This window comes from Bubalus bubalis, chromosome 9, assembly GCF_019923935.1.
Source record: "Bubalus bubalis isolate 160015118507 breed Murrah chromosome 9, NDDB_SH_1, whole genome shotgun sequence".
In the NCBI taxonomy this organism is placed as follows: domain Eukaryota; kingdom Metazoa; phylum Chordata; class Mammalia; order Artiodactyla; family Bovidae; genus Bubalus; species Bubalus bubalis.
The window spans coordinates 92,889,257-92,912,929 of record NC_059165.1 but is presented as its reverse complement, the minus strand read 5'-3'; the positions used below and the strand labels follow the sequence as shown (position 1 = coordinate 92,912,929).

At 46.6% G+C, this 23,673-nt stretch overlaps 1 protein-coding gene across 3 annotated transcripts in view; it reads left to right on the top strand.

The window, feature by feature from the left end:
* The first annotated feature begins 14,979 nt into the window (after nucleotides 1-14,979).
* The window catches only part of RFX2 (regulatory factor X2), a 94,905-nt gene continuing 86,211 nt past the window's right edge, over nucleotides 14,980-23,673 (top strand). For 2 of the 3 annotated variants that reach the window (XM_044948019.2, XM_044948018.2), the window contains exon 1: nucleotides 15,004-15,130. The gene's annotated coding sequence lies outside the window, so the exon portion shown is untranslated. Of the gene's footprint in view, nucleotides 15,131-23,673 lie in introns of all 3 variants that reach the window. The other variant, XM_044948020.2, reaches the window with a different exon arrangement.

Here is a 23,673-nt window from a genome sequence, read left to right as displayed (position 1 = left end):
TACAGAAGACACAGGAGATGCAGGTTCGATCTCTGGGTTAGGAAGATCCCCTGGAGGAGGTCATGGCAACCCACTCCAACATTCTTGCCTGGAGAACCTGCATGGACAGAGGAGCCTGGTGGGCTACAGTCCACATGCGCACAGTGTGTGTATGTTAACAGCAACCTCTTAATTTATCTCTCCCCTCACCAAGACAATTCCTAATAGTAAATTGTATTTCCCAAGGTGAGGGGTGTTAGTCGATATTATGAGGGGAAAATAGGTCACTTGATTTAATAGGTTTGGAAAATGCCAGTTAGATAGAATTAACCTTTTTACTAATGCTTCTGTTTGTTTGTTTTGGCTTCTTTTTTTTTCTAATAATAATGATAGCTCTTGTGCACCTTCGGGATCCCTAGCACTTTCCAGAGCTCATCCCACTGAATCCTCATGACACCCTCACGACGTAGGTTTTCATCCGAACTCTTTCTCTACAAAAGAGGAAGCTAGTGTTTCCAGGGCTATGTGATTTGCCCTCGGGCATGCAGCTAATGTCCAGAACTTTGAATGGTTCCAAAGATTGGAATCATAACTTGGATGCAGTTGTGGGACTTCTCAGGGCCTTTAATAAGCTGCTGGACACTGGGCTCTTTTGACCACAGAGGCCGTTCTTCACAGCAGATCTGTCTGTAGCAAGACTCCTCCAGGACAGGGCAGCAGGGACTCAATATCAGCCCATCTGTATCCCAGCCTACACCTACAACAGCTAGAGTGAATAGCCATCCAGTTTGTTCAGGGTTGAGGTGGTCTTTGCCATGTAGAGCTTTCAGGTTTAAAAAGTTGTTTTTAAATTATTATTCAGATACAATTCACATGTCATGAAGCTCATCATAGTAAAATGGACAACTCGGTGATTTCCAGCATATTCAAAATGTGGTGCAACCATCCCCATTGTTTAATTCAAAAATGTTTCTGCCAGCCACCATGAAACCCACGCCTGCATACCCCTCCAGAAGCCCCTCAATTTCTCCCTCCCAGCCCCTGAGAACCATTAACCCACTTTCTGCTTCTATAGATTTGCCTGTTCTGGACATCTCACAGAAATAGTCATACAGTATCTGCTCTTTTGTGACCGTTTCACGGCACGTAGCATCATGTGTTCAGCATTCATCTGCATTGTAGCTGGTGTCAATGCCTCATTCCTTTTTATGGCTGAATAGTCTTTGGCACCCCACTCCAGTACTCTTGCCTGGAAAATCCCATGGATGGAGGAGCTGGTAGGCTGCAGTCCATAGGGTTACTAAGAGTCGGACATGATTGAGCGACTTCACTTTCACGCATTGGAGAAGGAAATGGCAACCCAATCCAGTGTTCTTGCCTGGAGAATCCCAAGGACGGGGGAGCCTGGTGGGCTTCTGTCTATGGGGTCGCACAGAGTCGGACACGACTGAAGCGACTTAGCAGCAGCAGCAGTCTTCCTCTGGGATGCCAGGTGGCACTAGTGGTAAAGAATCTGCCTACCATTGCAGGAGATACAAGAGACTCGAGTTTGATTCCTGGGTCGGGAAGATCCCGTGAGGGAGGAAATGGCAACTTACTCCAGTAGTCCTGCCTGGGAAATCCCATGGACAGAGGCGCCTGTCAGGCTACAATCCATGGGGCCCCAAAGAGTTGGACACAACTGAGCGACTGAGTACATACACAGTATTTCATTTCGTAAATATACCACGTTTCATTCATCCATTAATCTGTTGATGGACATCTGTGTTCTTTCCACTTTTTGGCTATTTGAAAAAATACATGTATTTATGTGGTTGTGTGGGTCTTAGTTGCAGTACGTGGGGTCTTTAGCTGTGGTATGCGAACTCTTAGTTGCAGCATGTGGGATCTAGTTCCCGACAAGACATCCAACCCAACCCTCTTACATTGGGAGCATAGAGTCTTAGCCAATGGACCACCAGGAAGTCTCTACTTTTGGCTATTATATATGAGTAATGCTGCTATGAATATGTGTAGATCAATTTTCAGATGGATGAATGGTTCCAGTCTCTTTGGATACATACCTAGTAGGATTACCAGCTTATGTAGTAATTCTGTTTAACTTCTTGAGGAAATGGAATTTCCATTTTTTTTTTTTTTTTTTTTGTCACAAAGCATGGCTTTTGAGATCTTCCTTCCCCTACAAGGGATTGAACCCAGACCCTCAGCAGTGAAAGCACGGAGTCTTAACCACTGGATCCCAGGGACTTCACCTAGAGTTTCGGTTTTAATAGCAGGAGAGTTCTGGGGAAACTAGGGCACGTTGATCAGACCCTACAAGAGTCCTCCTTGACGTCACTTGCCCTGGAACCTTAGGTAAGAGGACAACCCAGTCAAGATACTGCTTTCCATGGGTTCCCTCCACTGCCACCCAGCTTTTCTGGTTCTGTGGCATCCTGTACCACAGACTCTGCCATTTCCCCTCCAGACCGTGCCCTCCATTGTCTTCCAAAGATTGTCCTGTCATTTGAGTCGCTTCTTTAAGCAAGCAACGCCCTCTCAATTGACGGGACTGAAAGCAGAGTCCCCTGGGGGAAATGTCAGCGTTTTCTCTATCTACTTGGGAAGCCCTGGGTGTTCTGTGTCAGCAGGGACCCGGCACCTTTTTGATCAGAGATGACTTGGGCCAGAATAGGAATCCAAGGGGAGCTAAGAGTGATAGGGAGCTTCCCTGGTGGCTCAGCTGCCTGCAATGCGGGAGACCTGGGTTCAATCCCTGGGTTGGGATGATCCCCTGGAGGAGGGAAAGGCTTAGCCACTCCAGTATTCTGGCCTGGAGAATTCCATGGACTGCATAGTCCATGGGGTCACAAAGAGTCGGACACGACTGAGCAACTTTCACTTTCAAGAGTGACAGAACAGAGCCTAAGTCCTGAGCTGAAATTTCCTGCTGGAAATTCACACCTGTTTCCTCCTACCCTAACATAATATAGAACCACCGTCTGAGTGGGAAATGGTGGAATTACAGTGTAGAGAACTGACATGTGAGTACAGCGGGAGAAGGGGAGGGTAGGACAAGCTGGGAAAGTAGCATTGACATTCAGACACTATATTGCTGAAAATAGATAGCTGGTGGGAAGCTGCTGTCTAGCACAGGGAGCTCAGCTCGGTACTCTGATGATCTAGAAGGCTGGATTGGTTGTGGGGGTGGGGGTTGTCTCAAGAAGGAGGGGATATTGTATACATATAGTTGATGCATGATGTTGTTCAGCAGAAACTCACAACATTGTAAAGCAATTATACTCCAATAATGTAAAAAATTAAACTTAATTTATTTTAAAGGCTAAGCATGAATCTTAGAGGAACCATTCCAGTTTCGTTGTTCAGTCGCTAAGTTGTGTCTGAGTCTTTGAGACCCCATGGACTGCAGCATGCAATGCTTCCCTGCCCTTCACTATCTCCCGACGTTTGTTCAAACTCATGTCCATTGACTCAGTGATGCCATCCAACCATTTCATCCTCTGAGGCCCCCTTCTCCTCTTGCCCTCAATCTTTCCTAGCATCCGGGTCTTTTCCAATGAGTCGGCTCTTTGCATCAGGTGACCAAAGTATTGGAGCTTCAGCTTCAGCATCAGTCCTTCCAGTGAATATTCAAAGTTGATTTCCTTTAGGATTGACTGGTTTAATCTCCCTTCCATATCTTTCTTCATACATGCACAGAACTGCATTCTTTTTTCACCTGCATTTTCCTAATGGAAGCATTCTGTGAGGTTTCTGCCAGCCCTGCCTTAAGAGATTTCAGGCAACAAAGGAATTGAAAGCAGGGTCTTCATGAGATATTTGCACACCCTTACTTATTAGCAGCCTGAGTCATAGGTGGAAGCCACCCAAGTGTTTGTTGATGGATGAAAGGATAAAATGTGGTCCATCCACACAATGGAACATTATTCAGCCTTTAAAAGGAAGGAGATTCTGACACACACTGGAGCATGGATAAACCTCAAGGACATGATGCTTAGTGAAATAAGCCAGTTACCAAAGGAGATATACTGTCTGATTCCACTTATGCGAGGTCCCTGAGGGAGTGAGATCCACAGAGACAGGAAGTAGATAAAGGAAGTGGCCATGCATGGTGGCCAAAAAAATAATAATTTTTCTTAAAGTTATAGAGATGGGTGGTGGAGAATTGCATAAAAATATGAATGTACTTAGTGCCACTGAACTTCATTCTTACAAGTGGTTTATGTGTATTTTATCTCAAACTAAAAAAAGAAAAATTTGAGATACACTAGGCAAGAAATTGTCCCCTACAGGCCTGGTATTCCACCATCCATTTATTCAACAGTGATTTACTGAGGAACAGCTGTGTTCGAAGCCCAATTCTAGACCAAGGTTTCTCAGCCTCGGCGCGCCTGCCTTTGGGACCAGATCATTCTCTGTGGTGGTGCCACCCTGTGCATTGTAGGGGTGTGGCGTGCCCTGCTTCTACCAGCCAAATGCCAGTAGCACTCCCTCCCCCAGTTGTGACATCGTAAATGTCTCCAGACATCGCCCAGTGTGCCATGGCGGGGCAGAATCATCTCAGATGAGGACCCCTGGGTTAGGGAGTTCAATGGACTTTCCCCCACAAGAATATCTGTGTTCTGGGACCATCTGACCTCTGGATGTCCTAGGATGCTACACACATTTCAGTACACAAACTGAGTGGAGAGGGAGAGAGGAGGTAATTCACAGATGCTGGGAGTGGGTGGGGGATGGCACCCAGGTTTCCAGGGTTTAACCCATTGAGAGTTCATTCTGGTGCACGGTGCAGACCAGGATCAGACTCAATCCTTTCCCCTTGTACTTAATGGAAGGTTTCTTAGTCAGGCCATTGTTGGCATCTGAGGCCAGATAAATTCTCTGTGGTGGGCGCCTTTCTGCGCACTGTTGGGGTTGTTGAGCCGCATTCCTAGTCTCTTATCTATATACTAGATGCCAACGGCGGCCCCTAGCGGTGACCGCCAAAATGTCCCCAGATCAGATCAGTCACTCAGTCGTGTCCGACTCTTTTCGACCCCATGAATCGCAGCACACCAGGCCTCCCTGTCCATCACCAACTCCCGGAGTTCACTCAGACTCACATCCATCGAGTCAGTGATGCCATTCAGCCATCTCATCCTCTGTCGTCCCCTTCTCCTCTTGCCCTCAATCCCTCCAGCATCAGAGTCTTTTCCAATGAGTCAACTCTTTGCATGAGGTGGCCAAAGTACTGGAGTTTCAGCTTTAGCATCATTCCTTCCAAAGAAATCCCAGGGCTGATCTCCTTCAGAATGGACTGGTTGGATCTCCTTGCAGTCCAAGGGACTCTCAAGAGTCTTCTCCAACACCACAGTTCAAAAGCATCAATTCTTCGGTGCTCAGCCTTCTTCACGGTCCAACTCTCACATCCACACATGACCACAGGAAAAACCATAGCCTTGACTAGACGGACCTTTGTTGGCAAAGTAATGTCTCTGCTTTTCAATATGCTATCTAGGTTGGTCATAACTTTCCTTCCAAGGTGTAAGCGTCTTTAATTTCATGGCTGCAGTCACCATCTGCAGTGATTTTGGAGCCCAGAAAAACAAAGTCTGACACTGTTTCCACTGTTTCCCCATCTATTTCCCATGAAGTGATGAGACCAGATGCCATGATCTTAGTTTTCTGAATGCTGAGTTTTAAGCCAACTTTTTCACTCTCCTCTTTCACTTTCATCAAGAGGCTTTTTAGTTCCTCTTCACTTTCTGCCATAAGGGTGGTGTCATCTGCATATCTGAGGTTATTGATATTTCTCCCGGCAATCTTGATTCCAGCTTGTGTTTTTTCCAGTCCAGCGTTTCTCATGATGTACTCTGCATAGAAGTTAAATAATCAGGGTGACAATATACAGCCTTGACGTACTCCTTTTCCTATTTGGAACCAGTCTGTTGTTCCATGTCCAGTTCTAACTGCTGCTTCCTGACCTGCATACAAATTTCTCAAGAGGCAGGTCAGGTGGTCTGGTATTCCCATCTCTTTCAGAATTTTCCACAGTTTATCCCTGTGAGGCAGTCACTGTTGCTTTAAAAAAAAAAACAAACTATGCTTTAAAAAAAAAAAATATATATATATATATATTTACTTATCGGGTCTTATTTGAAGCACGCAGGACCTTTTATATTTTTTTGGCTGTGCAGGATCTTCGTGACTGTGCATGAGCTTTCTCTAGTTCGAGCGAGCAGGCGCTACTCTCTAGCTGTGGCGTGCAGGCTTCTCTTGTTGCAGAACACCGGCTCCAAGCGTGCGGGCTTCAGGTTGTGGTGCCCCCGATTGGTTACTCCGAGGCATGTGGGATCTTAGTTCATAGACCAGGGATGGAACCTGGGCCCCCTGCATTGGGAACTCGTCTAAGCCACTGGACCACCAGAAAAGAGCCCCCTCCCCGCCGCCTCCCCCCCCAAATCTCTGATTTAGATGACAGGATTGAGAGTAGGCAGAAGAGGTCCCTGCTCTGATGGAATTTACTTAGACTAGAGGACGAGGGAGAGGCAACACATGGAAAAGCAGATCAAACAGGGCTGGAAACTGCAGTTTCAGCTGCAGCCCCAAGACACGAAGGTTCTGGAATTCCTCAGAGAGGCGCCAGCCCAACAGGCATGTTTTCAGAGGAAATAACTGAGAAAGTGGATCCCAGCTCTACAGGCTGTTCACCAACCCAGAAGGTGCAGAAGGGCAAGAACGGACACTGGAAGAGAACTTTCTATTTATTTTTAATTTCTGTTTTATATTGGAGATCCCCTGGAGGAGGAAATGGCAACCCACTCCAGTATTCTTGCCTGAAAAATTCCATAGACAGAGGAGCCTGGCGGGCCGCAGCCTATAGGGTCGCAAAGAATCAGACACAAAGGGGGGACTGAGCACGCACGTACACATAGGTGATTAACAATTTTGTGACCCTTTCAGGTGTGCAGCAAAGTGATTCAGTGGTACATATACATACATCTATTCTTTTTCAAATTATGCTCCTATTTAAGTTATTACAGGGTGTTGAGCAGAGTTTGCTGCGCTATACAGTAGGTGGCAGAGGATAAGATGGTTAGATAGCATCACCGATTCAATGGACATGGATCTGAGCAAACTCTGGGAGATGGTGGAGGACAGTTAAGCAGTCCATGGGGCTGCAAAGAGTGGGACAAGGCTTAGCAACTGAACAACAGCCATAACACTAAGTCCTTGTTGGTAGTGTGTACTTGTCATCTGAAACTCCCAATCTGTCCCTCTCCCCCTTCACCCTTGGTAAGCATACGTTCATTCTGTAAGTCTCTTTCTGTTTTGTAAATAAATTCATTTTTATCATTATTTTTAGATTCCACATATAAGGGATATCATACGATATTTGACTTGATTCCCTTAGTTTGAGCCTCTCCAGGTCCATTGATGTTCCTGAAAATGGCATTACTTAACTTTTTAAAAGTATGTCTTGGGCAGAAAATATCTGGGTGCTGAGGGCTGGGTGCACAGAGGGGTCTGGTTGCCCCTCCCTCTGGTATGGAGAAGGGGGTCACTGGGCGTGCTTGAAGGGCATGCCTCGGCTCCAGGGAGAACCCCTGGGAGCAGGGAGTGGGTGATGCTGCTCTTCCAGGGAGGCGTGCTGGACCGGTGTCCACTTCCTGACAGAGGCTGCAGGGAAAGAGGTGGGCTGGTTGTTTTGGCAGCTGAGCCAAGGCAACTTGCTGCTAAATCAGGATGGGCTCGCAAACAGCGGGTTTGTTTGGGAAGAGGTGTGTGTTTCTCAGGAACTAGATGGGCTCAGAGAGCTGGCATGGGGGCACTTTAGATCTTGTCCCGAAGCCTCTCCTGGCTTCCCTCCACAGAGGTTCAGCAGGCCTTGGGACCTGAATTCCTAGGGACCAGGGAAAGAGGAAGGGGAGGTCAGTGTAGCGAGTTTGGTGGGGTAAAGGGAAAGATAGGTGGCAGCCCACCCACCAAGATAGGGCAGGGTCGGTGGCTTGTATCCAGGGGAACTTGATGAGGTCTCTTGTACCTGATTTATTGCTGTGCTGTTGCCATCTTGAAGTTCGTAGTAACTTTCAAACAAGCAGCCTTCTACAGGCTGACAGGGGCAGGTGGAGCTCAGTTATTTTATCTCCAGAGACTTTAGACTTCTTCCAGGAGCTAATAAGCCAACCAGCACCATTTGTTGGAAAGACCTATTCTTTCCCTGTTAATAATCTCGGCATGCTTGTCAAAAGATCAGTTGATCATAAGCATGCAATTTTATTCCTGGACTCTCAGTACAGTTCCACTTATCTACATGTTTAGCTTTATGCCAATACCACAACTGTAGCTTTGTAGTAAGTTTTTAAAATTTGGAAGTGTAAGTCTTCCGACTTTGTTCTTCTTTTTCAAGACTGTTTGGGTTATTCTGGGTTCCTTGCATTGCTTTATGAAGTTTAGAATGAGCTTCTAAATTTCTACAACAACAAAACCCAGCTGGATTTTGAGAGAGATTACATTCAGTGTGTAGGTCAGTTTGGAGAATATTACCATCTTAACAACATGAAATCTTCTGATCCATGAACATGGGATATCCTTTGATTTCTTTGGTTCTTCTTTAATTTCTTTCAATGCTGTTGTGTTTTTTGGATTTTGGCTTTTGTTTTGTTTTTTTAGTTATCATTGTACAAGTCTTGGCTTCTTTAGTTAAATTCATTCCTAAGTCTTTTGTTCTTTTTGGTGTTATTATAAATCAAATTCTTATGCACGAGACGCAAGTTCGATCCCTGACTCAGAAAGATCCCCTGGAGGAGGGCACAGCAACCCACTCCAGTATTCTTGCTGGGAAATCCTACGGACAGAGGGGCCTGGAAGGCTCCAGTCTACAGGGTCACCAAGAGTCGGACAAACTGAACCGACTGAGCATGCACACACAATGGGTTCCTGGGGATTTCTACATAGAAGATTGTGTCATCTGCAAAAAGGGATAGTTTTCTTGCCTTGTTTCCAATCTGGGTACCTTTTATATATATTTTTTTACTGCCTAATTACCCTGGCTATCTCATCCAGCACAATGTTGAATAGAAATGTTGAGAGCAGATATCCTTGTCTTGTTCCTGATGTTATGGGGAAAGCATTTGACTTTTCACCACTAAGTATTATTACCTGTGGCATTTTTTGCATGTCTTTTATCAGCTTGAGGGTCTCCTTTATTCCTAGTTTGTCATGAAAAAGTGTTGGATTTTGTGAAATGCTTTTTATGAAGCTGTTGGGATGGTCATATCATTTTTGTCCTACTAAAATCTACTAAAATGAGTGGGTTTTTAAAAAATATTAGGCCAACCAAGCTTGCATTCTTGGGACAGTTTTCACTTGATCATGGTGTATAAATCTTTTAATATGTTTCCAGATTTGGTTTGCCAGTAGTTTGTTGGGGATTTTTGCATCTGTGTTCATAAGAAATCTTGGTCATGAGTTTTCTTGTGTCTTTGTCTGGTTTTGGTATCAGGATAATACTGGTCTCAGAGAATGTTAGAATGGCCTCATGGAGTTTTCCCTCCTCTCATAGTTTTAAGAAAAGTCTGTGAAGGCTAAATCTTTAAATCTTTAGACATTTCGTAGAACTCATCAGTGGAGCCATTGGGCCTGGGTTTTTCTTTGTTTTTGTTTTTTTATTACTAATTCAATTTCTTTACTTGTTAAAGATTCATTCAGTTTTCTATTTCTTCTTGAATCAGTTTAGGTAATTTGCATCTTTCTAAGAATTTCCCCCATTTCATTCAGGGTATCTAATTTGTTGACATGCAATTGTTTATAGTATTATTTTTTCATTTTTGTATTTCTGTAATGCTGCTTGTAATATCCCCTTTTTCATTCCTGATTTTAGTAATTTGAATCTTCTTTTTATTTTGATCAGTCTAGTTAAAGTTTCATCAACCTATTTGATCTTTTCCAAGAAGCTACTTATGGTTTTAATAATTCTGTCTTGATTTTCTATTCTCAACTTCATTTACTCCCACTCTAATCTTTATTATTTCATTCCTTTGGCTAGCTTTAGTTTCAATTTACTCTTATTTTCCAGTTTCTTAGGGTGGATAGCTAGATTATTGACTGAGGTCCTTCTCTCTCTTTTTTTTTCCTTTAGCTTAGATGATTGCTGCTGCTGCTGCTGCTAAGTCGCTTCAGTCGTGTCCGACTCTGTGCGACCCCATAGATGGCAGCCCACCAGGCTCCCCCATCCCTGGGATTCTCCAGGCAAGAATACTGGAGTGGGTTGCCATTGCCTTCTCCAATGCATGAAAGTGAAAAGTGAAAGTGAAGTCGCTCCGTCGTGTCTGATCCTCAGCAACCCCATGGACTACAGCCTTCCAGGCTCCTCCATCCATGGGATTTTCCAGGCAAGAGTACAGCTATTAATTTTCCTCTACTTTAACTGGATCTCATAAATTTTTGTATGTTGTGTTTCATTTTCAGTCATCTCAAAGTATTTTCTAAGTTCCCTTATGATTTCTTCTTTGAGATAGCGGAGTTTTACACCTATTAAGTGGAGGGAAGAAATACATAAACAGTGCTGTAAATATGGCATAATGCTGGGACAAGGTCGCATTCTCAAGACAAGAGTTATAGCAGAATGAACTGTACAATGTGTCTCCAGAGCAATGCTGTCCCACTCTAAAACCTTCCCCTTCACCTCCTCACATCCATCAGAATGTTCTCCAAAATGTGCACTGAATCCACCGACCCACCTCCACCTCTGTTACCAGGCCCCTAATCCAAGCCACCATGCTTTTAAGTCCAGGGGAACAGTAACAGACTCCCAGGTTCTGTGTCTGTCTTGTCTCCTACAGTCTATTCCCCATGCCGTGAGGTTTTAAAATCACAAACCACCAACTGGAGTAGAGTTAAGTGCCCTGCATACAAACGCGGTCCATTCCAAGAGTGCATTCGTAAATCCAGTTGGTTCCTACATCCAACAGAGTTAGCCTAGGTACCCAGCTAACACAATTGGCTATATAGTGCTGTACTGTCATAGATTTATAACACGTTTCACACAACTGCATAAAAACGAACACAAAAAGTAAAGAAAATATTTTAAATCTTACGGTACAGTACCTTGAAAAGTACAGTCGTACAGTTCAACAGGCATCGAGTGAACAGGCAAGAAGAGTTACTGACTGGAGGAGGTGAGAGATGGGAGAGCTGAAGGATCATTAGCAATAGGAGATGGAGGGCAAGCTGCAATTTCACACTTGCCTGATGTTGATGACACAGGTTTTGGTTCCTTGTTGGAACCAGATGCACATTTGCGTCTCTGAAAGTTCACAATTGGAATGTTTGTATGTAGAGAACGTACTGTACATCTGCTCCACCCTACTTAAAACCCTCTGATGGCTTCCAAGTCTAACGAGGGCCATTTTCCATATTCAAAGGTCCATATAGTCAAAGTTATGATTTTTCAGTCATGTACTGATGTGAGAGTTGAACCATAAGGAAGTCTGAGCACTGAAGAATTGATGTTTTCAAATTGTGGTGCTGGAGAAGACTCTTGAGAGTCCCTTGGACAAAGGAGATCAAACCAGGCAATCATAAAGGGAATCAACCCTGAATATTCAGTGGAAGGACTGATGCTGAAGCTGAAGCTCCAGTAATTTGGCTACCTGATGCAAAGAGCCGACTCATTGGAAAAGATCCTGATGCTGGGAAAGATGAAGGCAGGAGAATAAGGGACTGGCAGAGGATGAGGTGGTTGGATGGCATCACTGACTCAATGGACATGAGTTTGAGCAAACTCTGGGAGATAGTGAAGTACAGGGAAGCCTGGTGTGCCGCAGTCCATGGGATGGCAAAGAGTAGGACATGACTTAGCAACTGAAGAACAACAAAATGAAACCTTAGGTGAAATGACCCCCTCCATCCCCTGACTCACCACTCCCCACCCACTTTCACCCTCCCCATTCACCCTGCTCCAGCCACACCCAGGAACCTGCTTTTTGTTTCTTCCACCCAAATTTCCATCCCAGGGATTTTAAATTCCTGAAATGTTCCTTTACTCTTCCTCATTATTCTGACCTGGGCCCAAATGTCACCCCCTCAGAGAGGCTGAGAGAGGCCAACTCTTCCCGCTTTGTCTGGGAATTCCCCAAATTTAGCACTGAAAGCCCCATGTCGTGGGAAACCCCATAATCAAACTATCCTGGTTTGGCCACACTTGAGAGACCATCCCTAGCTGTTCCATCCAAAACAAGCCCCACCTACTCACCCCGCAAGCTACTACTCTATTGCTTTTTCTGTAAGTGTGGGACTTGTGTCCTTAGAACCTGGAGCCATCCCTGGCAAATAGTGAGCACTTGAGAAATATTTTTGATTAATCATTGAAGGACAGAAATTGATTCTTACAGTCTTAGGTTTAAAATTCCATCACATGGGCTTCCCTGGTGGTCCAGTGGTTAAGAATCTGCTTTGCAATGAAATGGACACCAGTTTGATCTCTGGTCCAGGACAATCCCACCTGCCTTGGAACAACTAAGCCTGTGCACCACAACTACCGAGCCTGTGCTCTAGAGCCCATGAGCCACAACTACTGAGCTCATATGCTGCAGCTGCTGAAGCCTGTGGACCTAGAGCCCATGCTTCCCAACAAGAGAAGCCACTGCAGTGAGAAGCCTCTGCACTGCAACTAGAAAGCCTGCATGCAACAATGAAGATGCAGCACAGCCAAAAAAAAAAAAAAAATTCCATCATATGAAACACTGCAAGAAGCAACCCATTAGAACATGGCGAAATCATCTTATCAAGTCCCCCTCAGCATTTTCATTAAAACAAAGTATAAAAAAATCAGCATTACCTAAAGCATCAGGTCATGAAAATGTTGTTTTCATGATACATGTGTTGGTGTGGACTGGGCCTCTGAGTAAAATATATTTCCTGCTATGCTTTGTGGTCAAAAATGTTTGAAAACTACCCATCTAGTGGTCAAGAGTGTGGGATTGGGCATCAGACTGCTGGCGTTGGAAGCCCTTACAAGCTGCTTCATGCAAATTTATTCATTTTTTCCCCTGGCCTCTGTTCTCTGATCTGTAAAATGAAGACAGTGCACAGTCTCTCTCAGGATGAGACTGTGAGTTTTAACTGATGATTGTTTTGTTGATAAGTCGTTAAGTTGTGTCTGACTCTTTTCGACCCCATGGACTGCTGCACCCTAGGCCTCCCTGTCTTTCCCTGTCTCCCAGAGTTTGTTCAAATTCATGTCCATTGAGTCGGTGATGCCATCCAACCATCTCCTCCTCTGCCACCCTCTTCTTTTGCCTTCAATCTTTTCTAGCATTAGGGTCTTTTCCAATGAGTTGGCTCTTCACATCAGATGGCCAAAGTAGTGGAGCTTCAGCTTCAGCATCAGTCCTTCCAATGAATATTCAGGGTTGATTTCCTTTAAGGTTCACTGGTTTGATCCCCTTGCTGTCCAAGGGACTCTCAAGATTCTTCTCCAGCACCACAACTCGAAAGCATCAATTTTTCTTTGTGGTCGCACTGTCACATCCATACATGACTAGTGGAAAAACCATAGCTTTGACTGTACAGACCTTTGTTGGCAAAATGATGTCTCTGACTTTTAATACACTGTCTTAACTGAGTTAGTGTATGAAAAATGCTTAGAGTACTTTCTGGCATATAAGGACAGTTTAGTCAGTGTTGACTAATATGATTACTTGTCAAATAGATGAATGAAATCTAACCTTCACTTAAATTTCCCTGCCTGCCTTTTTTCAGAACAAGCTTTTTCTCCTAGAATTCCAGCCCCTTCTCCCACATGACTATTTATGTTTACTTTTTTTAGTGTCAATCACCCCCCGCCCCCCAAAAAACCCAAACTTTACCAGGGTGTCTTGTTTGTCCCATTCAAAAGTTGAACCTCCTGGGACTTCCCTAGTAGTCCAGTGGTTAAGTTTTCGCACTCCCAAGGAGGGTGGGGGGCGTGGGTTCAACCTCTGGTCGCTGATCTAGTATCTCTTATGCCAAGCGGAGATGCCAAAAAAAAAAAATTGAACCTACTACCTGGGGGTAGGGAGGAGGGGGAAAGGTTGGCAAACATTTTCTGTTTAGTATCAAATAGTAAATATTTTAGAGTTTGCTTGTGTCATCCCATCTTTGTGCAAATACTCAAGTGTCTGGTACCCAACTCTGTGGGACAACTTTCTGTGTCCTGAAGACAGGTTTCACGGAAGACAATTTTTTCCTCGGACTGGGAGGGGAGGGATGGTTGCCGGATGATTCAAGCGCACTACATTCATGGTGCACTTTATTTCTATTATTATTAAGCCAGCCTCCACCTCAGATCATCAGGGGGTTAGATCCCTGAGGTTGGGGACCCCTCGCTTAAGCAAATAGGGAAGCTGTGTTCTGATAAAATTTTATAGGCACGGGGCTGGTGGAATTTGCCCCACAGGTCTTAGTCTGTTAACCCTTAAAGGAGTTGAAAATACTGGATTCAGTAAAATAAAATAGACTTTCATATAGTTTCCACGTGCTACCAAAGATCCTTTTAATTTTTTTTACCACTTAAAATGTATATTAAAATTCCCAGCTCGTGGGCCATGAATATAAGTCATCTGGCTTGCGGATCGGATTCTGCTGCAGGATTCAGACTGTACCAGGACACCGGCAGTAAGGCGTCTGAGTCCCCAAAACTCGGCCTTCCGGGAGCTGCGCCACCAGCACCGAGCCCGCGCGCGCCTCCGGCCTTCCAACCCTCCTTCGCAGCGCGCGCCTCCCGCCAAGCCCCGCCCCTCTTCGCGGCGGTTGGTCGAGCCGCGCCCTCTTCACGCCCGCTGACAGGCACTGCACACAGCCAATGGGGATCCGCAAGGTCTTGCGCCCCGCCCCCATCGCGCCCGTGGGAGGTGGCCGTGGGCGGGCCGTTTAGGGGGTGGGGCGCGGAGCCTGGTAACCGTTGCCGATAACAACGCCCCGCCCCGTCACGGCAGGAGGGCAGGCTGCGCGAGGCAGGCAGGCAGGCGGGCGGGCGCTGGGAGCCGGAGGAGGAGCGGCCGCCGCCGCCACCGCCGCCGCCATAGAGACTGTAGCCGTGGAGACTGTTACTTACCAACGGGGACCAACACGCAGCAGCCGCCACCGCCGCCGCGGGAGCCGTTGCCCGAACTCCCTGCCCGAACTCCAGGTGACCGATGCGACCGCCCCGGGCTCTGCCCGGCCAGAGAGTGCGGGGGGCGGCGGGGATCCCGATCGGGGGTCGAGGGCGGGCTGCGCAGTCCCTGCCGTTCACCCCAAACGTCCGAGATGGCGCGCCCGCGGGACCTCCCTCCTCACCCCGAGTCCCGAAGTCGCAGCTGAGTTTGGGGTGCCGGGGGGGTCCCCCTTTTCCTTTTAACCAAAGTCAGGGAGAGGTGGGGACCCATCGCCTCACTTTTTTCAAAACTTTCTGAGTTGGGGGCTCCCGGGGAGCCGTCTTTCACTGTCAGCCTCAAACTCCCCAAGTTGGGGGCGCCCCGAGAACCCCTTTCAAACTTTTACCTTCAAACCCCCTGAATGTGGGACTCGTGGGGAACTCCTTCTCACTCTGACTCCCCAAATCTTTAAGCTGGGGACGCCCGAGGACCCCTGTCTCACTCTTTCCCTCAAACCCCGAATTGGGGGGCGCCTCGGCAACGCCTGTCGAACTCTGACATTTAAACTCCTTGAATTGAAGGCGCCTGGAGGCTCTTCATGTTAATTCCCCAAATCTCTGAAATTGGGGCGCCCGGAGTCACTTCTCTCACTCCTAAACTCAAATCGCTGAATTGAGAGGGTCTAAAGCATTCGTTCTCACCTCGTTTTGACCTCGCCCCCAAATTCTGAATTTGCGGGTTTTCTGTAGCCCCCTCCTCACTTTTAAAACCCGAAGTCGGTGCGCTGGTCTAGAGGAAGAACCGCTCCCCTCCTCGCTTTTTGACCACAAACTCCCGAGAATCGGGCTTCCCGGAGACCCGTTTCTCACCTTTTCACCAAAAAGTTTCTCGGGTTTAGGGCTCCTCGGACACTTCTCGGCTGTCTCTCCTGGTAACCCCGCATTCCACAGCTTGGGGGATCCTGGATCCGCCGGTCCCTCAGCGCCCCTCAGGAAGCCCCTGTGCACACCCGCAGCTCCCATGTTAGGACTGATCGCTAAGCAAGAAAAGTTTCACCGAAAGGATTTTTTTTTTTTTTTTTTTAATTATTTTGTAAAGGGTTTGTGGCCCAAACTGCTCGGTGGCATTTTCTCCGGAGGTTGTTCGAATGCTTGGGTGTGTGTGTGTCTGTGATAATCCATCCCTCACCCCGACCCCCCTCCCCCCAGTCTCTCCCCCGATCCCGACCTCCCAACCCCCGCCCCCAAATGCTCTTTGATTCCTTTTTTTCTCCCCTCCGGGACATGCCAGCGGCGCTCTCTCCAGCTTCGTCCCCGTTGGTTTTTCTCGCTGCCGTGCTCGGAAAAGTTGGGTTTCCGATCCTAGTGGCTATTTACAGGGCCCCCGGGGCCCAACAGCCCCTGCCATTCTGGCGGCGGCGGCGGCGGGGGTGGTTCATCGTCCTAATTTTAACCTCCTGGTTGCCCCGCAGGAATGAGGGAGAAGGGCAGGGTGCCGCACGCAAGTCTAGGGCTGCCTTTCCGCAGAGTGCTCATTCCTCGGCTTCTGGGTGTTTTAATTATGCGCCGCCCCCCGCCTCCCCGCCCCACCCTCCCACCCTGCAATCCGCACTATACAGTTATTTTCTTGCTCTCTGCCTCTGTGCATTTAACTGTCAGTGCAGGCTGTCATGAGTTTTCCCCCTCCCAATCAGCTCTATCTCTGCTGATCCAAAATATCAAACCTTATGCAAGGCTCTTCATGTTAGCGAAGACTTACCAACAAAATAGTAATAATAGTAATAACAACAAGAGAAAACATTAACAATAACAATTTTATTTGTTGCCTGCAGGTATTGGCAACACATTTTTATCTTGTTGCTTCATAATCTGAAACATTTATTTGTTTGCTTATATGAAGACCCTTACCCTCTGTGCTGGGGAGTACCAGGGGCAGGTTAGCTGTTCTCTCTCCCACTCCAGTTTAAAAACTTGGACTGACTCTAAAATAATCTTAGAAATGGCTACTCATCTACTCTGGCCAGAGAAAAAATGCGTAGGGGACCCCCCCCCCCCCCCCCCGCAAAGGAATTTGATTTCCTTAAATACTGCTGCTAATTTTGCCAACAGGCTAGGTAGAGTATGGGAGGGGACTGGGTAGTCTTTTTTAAAAAAAAAGATTTTTCATAATATATGATGAAAAAGATAACTGGTTCCCAGATCCTGTGATATTGCAACTGATTTGGGTCAGGAAATGAGTTCAGAAACACTTTGCCCCTGTGATCCAAGCCATATGACTTATTTAACCCTGAAGGTGTGTTCCTCTCATCCCAGATAAACCCCTGAGATGCTGAGAAGGGGAGTCCAGGAGGAGAGGGACAGAGTTACTGGTGACACCCAGTAAGAGAACAATTCCTTTGAAATTCAGCTGATATGTGCTTTCTGGGTGCTGGGTACATATCACTTTAATATTTTTCTTTTAACCATGTTGATCACTGAAGCACTGCCAGGATGGAGCTAGTCACCAGAAATACACACACCAGGAACTTATCTGGCTCTTATTCTTTAGATCTAATTTGTAAATTCAGATTTGAATTAAAATTAATTAATATCCATTTATATATGATGAATTGAATTTTCATTAATCATAGAATTGAGTCAACATTTTAAATGTACAGTTTTGGTAGTCACATGTGGTTTTGCTCATAAAATTCCAGGGCCAGGAGGAACCATATCTTATGGTACATTTGGCTCTTTTTAGTTAATACAGGTTGTCCACTTATTTATTTATTTAAAAAATATTTATTTATTTTTCTGGCTGTGTCAGGTCTCAGTTGTGGCATGTGGGATCTTAGTTCCCTGACCAGGGATCGAACCCAGGTGCCCTGCATTGGGAGTGTGAAGTCTTAGCCACCGGACTGCCAGGGAAGTCCCAACCACTTATTTAATCCCAACCACTTATTTAAATGACATGCTCCCGCTACACACCTACATATTTGTAAAATGTAAACGTTTTTTTAAAGCATGGGAGGTTCTCAGAGAAACTGTCCCTCATCAGACCCTCATTGAACCCAAGATGAGCCAAGGAATTCTTATCAGAAAAGGCAAACAAAGAGGGAGAACTTGAGAGAAGACCCAGAATTAAGGGGATAAGGAGTAGGAGCAGAGGATAAGGGGAAGGGCTGGGGAGAGCCCACCAAGTGGGTTGGCTGCTAGGGCTGGTGAAATTGGCAACCCTGAGAGGCAGCTTAAGGGCAAGGGCTTACAGTTTCCCAATCTGTTCCTCTGAAGACTTCCCAGCTCCCTTAGTGAGTATCAGCCGGCTTCTCCCAGCTGCTCAGGCTATACTTCGGAGTCATCCTCCAGCCCTCTGTGTGTGTGTCTCTCTGTCTCTCAGTCTCTCTCTCTCTCAAGCCATCAGCAAAAAAGACCTAAAATCTGACCACGCCTCACCACCTCCACCATCAGCCCCTGGTCTAAGCCTCCAGCTCCTCATGCCCAGATGCTTCCAGCCATTCACCGAGGGTTGTATCATGTCTTGTTGTGTATTCCTCAGCTCAGAATCCACCCACAGCTCCCATCTCACTTGGAGCAAAAACAGAAGTCCATTCCCCAACTGGGGCCCCCAGCCCAGTCCCTCTTTAGCCTAATCTCCAATCCCATGTGTCTGCCTTCAATGTCACTGGCCTTCCCAGAGTACCTCAAACCCTCTGCCTGGAAAGTTCTTGGTCCAGGCATCTGGGGGCTTCCTCCCTCGCAGCCTTCAAGCCTTTTCTCAAACTCATCTTCCCAGGCCATTGACTTGCAAGTGATGGTACCCTTGTCCCCTCCCCCCACAACCCTGGGCTTTCTCTCTCCTTCACATTTATCACTAACACCCCATATATTACATAGATTGATTTTATGATTGCTGTTCTCTCATTAGAATGTCAGCTCAATGCCAAGACGCTCTGGGTGTTTTATGAACTTCCATATCCCCCAGGCTGAGAATCATTCTGGCACTGAGTGGGCACTTGATAAATATTTGTTAAATGAATAAGTAAATAATCTCCCATGCACCTAATGGGAAAGCTGATGTGAAAATGAAGAGCTGCTCTTTATCTACCATATCTCGCCTTCCGTATGACTCAGTACAGCTCAGATTGGATGAATGAAGTCAGTGGGAAGAGGGAAGGAAAAGTATGAGTCCCAACCCTGGATGCTGCACATATGGGCTTCTGGGCCTGGCGGAGAAGGGGGTTAACATTTATTAGCTCAGTGACTTCAGGTAAGGTTTGGCATAGGTGAAAGAGGTAATCACTTACATATTTTTTTAAATAGTTTTTTTTTTTAATGTAGACTGTTTTTAAAGTCTTTGTTGAATTTGTTACAAAATTGCTTCTGTTTTATGTTTTGGTCTTTTGGCCCTGTGCAGCATGTGGGATCTTAGCTCCCCAACCAGGAATCGAACCCATACCCCCTGTATTGCAAGGTAAAATCTCAACCACTGGACCACCAGGGAAGTCCCCACTTTATGGTCTTATTAGAAATAATATTGTAACTGAGTAGCCCAAGGCCTGGTACAGAATAGGTGTACGACAGAGTAGCTATTATTATTGCTGTTGTTATTTTTAATATTAGAACAAAACAAAGAAGCAGTGTGGCCTGCCTGGGATGGATTTTTCAGTTTGGTTTCCTGACCACCAAGTGCTGAGGAGACAGTCAGTAAATACATCTTGCTCTACTGAGTGGGTGAGCCTTACACGGTCTGTTTTAAGTTGGGAAATACCCTTCAATTGCATAGAAATTCTCTGGTACAGATATGGCATCTGCAAGCGTGAAGCTCTAGGCAAAACCGAATGTCACCAGAAAAGTAGCTCACATCTTGGTTGGGGTATCAGTTCATCTGAAATTACTCCCTAAACATCACACTTTTGGGTGGGTTTTGCCAAGCAGCCAGCTCAGCTGGCAGAACCTCCAGATGAGAATGTTTAAAAACTGGTTTCCCCTCTCTGTTATCACTGGCACTTAGGTGCCAATCAGGTCAATATCTGGAAATTAGCGGCTCAGAGGTGAGAACCGGCCTGGTGTTCGTGCCAGGACTTGACTTGGGCCCTCAGAAATGCATTCCTATTTTATGATACATAGGTTTTTTATGTTTCAAAGCAGGGTTTTGTGCCCTGGCAACCTCATTTTTAATTCTGGTCAATTCTATGATTTTCCAAGAAATATAGTTGACTTCCAAAGCCTATCGATGATATATACAGCAACTGGATTTCAGACCCTGTGAATTAGATCATACCTGCCACATGCCGTGTTGAAAAATGAAAAAAAAAAAACATTATAAAGCCATTAAAAGCCTAGAACTTACTTGTTATGGCCCAATATAGTGATGATTTGTCATTTACTATGTAATGAAACCCAGATATGCTATATAATGTGAGCCTGTTTCTACTAAGATCTCTGCAGTTACTTTGAGTGAGTGTGTGCGTGTGTGTGTGTACAAACTGGGCTATGGTGTCCAGGGAAGCTCTTCAGGAGGTGATAGTTGAGCTGAGACTGAACTCGTAAGAGGGAGCAGCCCTTTGCAGTTCACAGGGAGAACCTTCTGGGGGGGGGCAGCAGGTGCAAAGGTCCTGTGGCAGGTGCAATCACCTGGGCCTGGTGAGGGCAGAGAAACGTGGCTGTGTGGCTAATGACTGGTGAGCAAAAGGAGGAGACACAAGGCCTTAGGGGCCAAAGGCAGCAGCCTGGCTGCTATTCTAAGTATAAATTAGGTCTCAGGAGATTTAACCTCCTCCTGTAGCTGTCAGAGCCTTGGTGTCCAGTCGTTCACTGGAAGACGTAATTCCTGGACCTCTGCCATTACTTCATCTCTCACTCATTCATTTATTCATTTGTTCATCACTCTCTGAGTCTCCAACTAGGAGAGGGCCATGACTTCAGAACAAGGATGGGCTGGAGGCCTCTCCAGGGTCCAGCAGGTACACAGAGGAGGCAGGCACTCACCTGGAGGGGCCATGAAAGGTGTCCAGGAGGAGGTAGGCTGGAGTGGAGCTTTGATGTGCAGGCAGGCAGGTGGGGAGAGCTGTGGAGCGACTGTGTTTTCTGGAAGCTGAACACAGGGAATGGGGGAGACCAGGCTGGAGAGGAGAGCAGGTGTCGGCACCTATGGTCTGTTTCTGGAAGTGAAGGCTCGCTGCGACATGGCCACACTCATCCACCCACGTAGTCTCTGGCTGTCCTTTACAGGCCACGGCGGGGTGGACTATTTGTGATGGGCACAGAATGTGAAACTCAAAGCCTAACATATTTACTGTCTAGGCTTTTACGGGGACAATTTGCCTACCTCTGACTGGATGAGTGGGACCTGTCTGGTGCCAGGACGAAAGGTTTGTTGGGGAAGATCTTTGCGATCCAATGGGATTTTGGTAGGTGGAGTGGAAGGCATGGCCTCTGGAGGCTGGTGATGGAGAATTATGGCTGGTGTGGTCCAAGCCCGGGGTGACAGGGGCCTGGCTGACTACACCAGCCGGGGATGCTTGGGGAGACAGAGGTGCAGGGTTCTGGGGGCTCTGAGGGCCCAGTGACTTCTTGTGGGACAAAGGACTGGGAAGAGTCCAGTCTGACTTTGGGGATCAGGCAGAACAGGCCACTTCAATGAGTCAGGGGTCCCAGGAAATGCTAGTGGGGAGAAGGGTAAGGAGTTGAGGCATGGACATGGGCTTGGCTGACTTGAGGCTCATGGGGCCATTGGAGAGCAGGCAGTTTTCCGCCAGGCTACTGGATTTTGGGGTCCGGAGATGGGGAGGGAGGCAGTCCAGGCTGGAGGTCAGGATCTGGGTGCTGTCAGCATGTCATTGGTCATTTCAGTTGTGAAAACAGATGCACTCACTCAGGGAGAAGCCAGAGAGTGAGAAGAGAAGGCCAGAGGCAGAACCATCCAAATTCCAGGAGCAGGAAACCAACCAAGAGTCAGAGGAAAGCAGTTTTTTAAAAATGATAGCAAAACACAATGACATAAAATTTATCATTTTAACCCATGTTACACGCACAGCTCAGTGGCACCAGGCACATTCACATTGTTGGGCAACCATCCCCGCCACCCATCCCCAGAACTTTCTCATCTCCCAAACTGAAACTCAGTCCCCATGAAACACTGACTCCCCACCCCCTCCCCCAGCCCCTGGCCCCAGCGTCTACTTCCTGTCTCTATGGCTTTAACTCCTTGAGAGACCTCCTATGGGTGGAATCAGACAGCATTTGTCCTTTTGTGTTGGTTTCTGTCACGGAGCTTTATGTCCTCGTGGTTCATCCAAGGTGTAGCAGGTGTCAGAGTCTCCTTCATCTTTGGGGCTGAATAATATTCCACTGTGTGGATGGACCACAATTTGTGTATCCATTCATCTGTTGATGGACACTTGGGCTGCTTCCACATTTGGCTCCTTGAATCATGCTGGACAAAGGAGGTTTGGCAGGCACAGGGGGAACCAGGCAAAGAGCTCTGAAGCCAGAGGAGGAAGCAGCTCAAGGTCTGAGCACCAGAGGGTGAAATTTGGCAGAAACCAGAGAGATGAGCCAACGGGGACAGTCCCCCAGCCAAAAGGGGGAAGGCTACGTCTCCAGAGAAGGACAAGAGGTTTGGCTCACGAGTGCCCGTCTCCTAGGCAAACTGTTAAAATCACACTAATGATATAGAAGCAGCCCATTACTGAAGTTGCAGCAACACTTAATTATGCTTGTATTTTTAAAATGTGAACTGTTTATCTTTGGAGACAGCGCCATGTTTCCAGGATACGTTTCTGTCCAAAGGGTGACCTGCAGGGTAAGGCCTGGGAAGCAATTTCCCCCCAAAATCAACAGCCCACAAAAATGTGTTCCAGCTCCACCCGTCTAGGAAGCACCCAAAGAAAACACTACACAGAGGTTCCCCACCTTGCCTGTCCTTCTCAGAATACGCACAGATGGAGCCTGCTGGAGAAAAAATAAATTCGGAATTCCAGACCCACAGAAAAGAGCTTGAAGCATGTGCTTGGATTTTTTAAAGAATTCTTCATCTTCTAGAGGAGTTCACCTTCCTGGGGACTTCTCTGAGTTTAGTGCTCTCTAGGGTTACCCCACCTGTTCAACCAGTACTATGGACCCCAAATATCAAACATCTGAGTCACTTATAGTTAGCCAAACACCTAAGTGTATTCATATATCATCATGTGGGGAGTTACAAGGGGAGAAGGTGATAGAGAAATTTTAAATTGCTAGCAGCCATTTGCCACTGACATTCAGACTGGAAGTTAAAACGTGAAGTGAGTGTAATTCCAGAGGTCCTCAATTGTGTAAATCAAGGCATGGTGATACGGCCAACTTTTAAAATGACAGGCAGGCATGAATAGGAGTTATTTCTGGAGACTTCTCTGGTGGTCCAGGGGCTAAGACTCTGAGCTCCCAATGAAGGGGTCCCAGGTTCCATCCCTGGTCAGGGAACTAGATCCCACAGGGCACACAGTAAGCTCCCACCTATGTTCTGCAACTAAGACCTGGGGCAGCCAAATAGAGATTTTCTTTTTTCTTAATAAGGTATTTCTGGAAGCCCTGTAAAAAACAAATTCATCGCTAGTCTTAGTCCATACCTGACCGAGCCT